This window comes from Penaeus vannamei, chromosome 4, assembly GCF_042767895.1.
Source record: "Penaeus vannamei isolate JL-2024 chromosome 4, ASM4276789v1, whole genome shotgun sequence".
In the NCBI taxonomy this organism is placed as follows: domain Eukaryota; kingdom Metazoa; phylum Arthropoda; class Malacostraca; order Decapoda; family Penaeidae; genus Penaeus; species Penaeus vannamei.
This window is the reverse complement of record NC_091552.1, coordinates 13,759,838-13,762,337: the sequence shown is the minus strand read 5'-3', so window position 1 is coordinate 13,762,337 and position 2,500 is coordinate 13,759,838. Positions and strand designations below refer to the sequence as shown.

At 36.7% G+C, this 2,500-nt stretch overlaps 1 protein-coding gene across 1 annotated transcript in view; it reads left to right on the top strand.

Annotated features, from left to right (window-relative positions):
• LOC113805232 (carbohydrate sulfotransferase 4) overlaps window positions 1–1,784 on the top strand; it is a 12,608-nt gene extending 10,824 nt beyond the window's left edge. Inside the window, exon 8 of the mRNA XM_070120690.1 lies at window positions 1–1,784. This exon is cut by the window's left edge and continues 1,527 nt beyond it. The gene's annotated coding sequence lies outside the window, so the exon portion shown is untranslated.
• Window positions 1,785–2,500: the final 716 nt, after the last annotated feature.

The following is a 2,500-nucleotide window of genomic DNA, read 5'->3' as shown; positions in this document are numbered from 1 at the left end:
GCAGACACCTGCTAGGTTTAGTAACGTAGGTCTGTAAATAGAAAGAAGAAATTTTTTTGGCTCCCTGTTGCAGATCGTCAAACACGAAAGGTCCAATATTTTAGTTTATTTTTATTGATCCGGTTTATACAAATGGTGGGTTAATGTAGACATAGAAAGAGAGAGAGAGAGAGGCAGACAGACAGAGACAGATAGGCAGACAAACAAACAGAGAACGTGAGAGATAGAGAGAGAAAGAAAACAGAGAGAGAGGGGAGGGGGGGGAGAGAGACAAACAGAGAGATGGGGAAGAATGAAAAAGTGGGAGACAGACGGGGAAAGAAAAAGTGAGAGAGAGAAAGCGAGAGACAGAGACATAGAGGAAGCGAAAAAGAGAGGACTATTCCAAATGGGTAGTGGGAGTGCTATCAGTAGGTAGCAGTCTCCAAACGCCTAAAAACCACAGCACCATTTAGAGGCTCGAGCACACACGATTTCCCAGGCAGGGACCGCCCACCACAGCCGCCTGGTGGGAAGATCACGCCTCAGGCTTTACACCATGGAGGCTGGGGCGTCTGCTGCCCACCACGGTGAAGCTAAGGTATCCATACACAGGTAGACCCACTCCATTGTGATAAAAATCCTAGTTGGCAACTTTATCACTTTTATTTAATGCATTTATTTTATTATTCTATTTTTTTTTAGAAATCTTCAACCATTGTTATACTGAACCATTTTCAAAAACAAGGCACTGACACAGCACATACCATAAAATATTGTACCAATTGTTTGGATCAAATGGTGACAGAGCTAATGATGTAACCACATTTACCCAATGAGAGTACATTGTGAGGTATCAGATATAGCTAGATACATAACAGACACTGTTATACCTAAAGGAAGTGAAATCAAAATTCCCCTATTATATATGATGGATAAGAGTTCCTCACCATTAACAGCCGTCAGAATACTCGAGAAAAATCCATTTCAATTTTGAGTTCAATAGGCTAAATGTAAGTGGACCTACCTGGATATATGTACCTTGAGTAAAGCATTCAGTGACGAATCAGCTGAGATAACCCTCTGAAACTGGCCGGGTCACATACACAAGGCCCGGGTGAAGCTAACCTTCGTGAATATCACTGAACTGAATCACCGTACTGTAATATTAAAATCCTCCAGTTTAACCCTTCTCTGGCCAAACATCCGAAAGTATTCTTGACTACAGACAAAGCACCTGCCAGTCTCACTGTCAGGCTACAGATTGTTCCTAATGGTGAAGCTAATACAGTACTAAGGGTTATAATCATACGTTCATAGATGAATTTACTTATTAATCGATGTGTTTTAACGCTATTTGTAATATTTTTGGTCTTGTTATTACAGTTAGTAATTGTAATTGTATTATCTTTATTATTATTATTATTATTATTATCATCATTATTATTAATAATAATATCATTGTCATTATTCTCATTATTATTATTGTTATTATCATCTTTATCATTATCTTCATCCTCATCATTATTGTTATTATCATTATAATGACCATTATTATCATCATTATTGCCATTTCATTCTCGTTTTCATTAAAATCACCATCATCATCAACACCATCATTATAGCTACTACGGTTATCATTATCAGCTTTATAAAAAAAATAATGATCATTATTGTTACCGCTATCATTATAATATAGGAATTATTATAGTTCTATTAACGATTCTTCGGATCATGTTTAATCCCTTTCATCGATATACTGAAATTTCATGTAAGTTTTCATCTCATCAAGAACAAAAATGAAGCGCTAATGATTTCAGAATCATGATGTGTTAGCCTTGTCAGAAAGTAACTTATTCATTCTGGCTTACTTAGACTATCCGAAATGACCGAAAAACGAAGAAATAAACGTTAAAAAAGAAAAAAAAATACTCGTACATTGTGGCATCAAAATCCATCCTGATATTTGAGGTTATGCGCGTTTTTTATTTACTTTGTTAATTTAATCTTTCATTATTTACATAAACATCGTTATCTTCACTTAAATGCACAACAATTAAAGAGAATCGAGAATCAAGATGAATATAACGATGTTCATGTAGAATAAAGGTTTTTAATTGAGAAAATATGTAAATGAAATAAAACGTGACACGCGATGTGCTCATAAATCTTTGATTCTCTCTCTCTCTCTCTCCCCCCCCTCTCTCTCTCTCTCTCTCTCTCTCTCTCTCTCTCTCTCTCTCTCTCTCTCTGTCTCTCTCTCTCTCTCTGTCTCTCTCTCTCTCTCTCTCTCTCTCTCTCTCTCCCCCTCTCTCTCTCTCCCTCCCTCTCTCTCTCTCTCTCTCTCTCTCTCTCTCTCTCTCTCTCTCTCTCTCTCTCTCTCTCTCTCTCTCTCTCTCTTTATTTTCTTTTTTTTTCTTATACAGTTATTGTCACTTTTGACCTACTATGTGGTTGAGCAGATATGATAAAAAAAAAAAATAAAAAAAATGTGTGTATGTGTGCGCACACACACAAACAC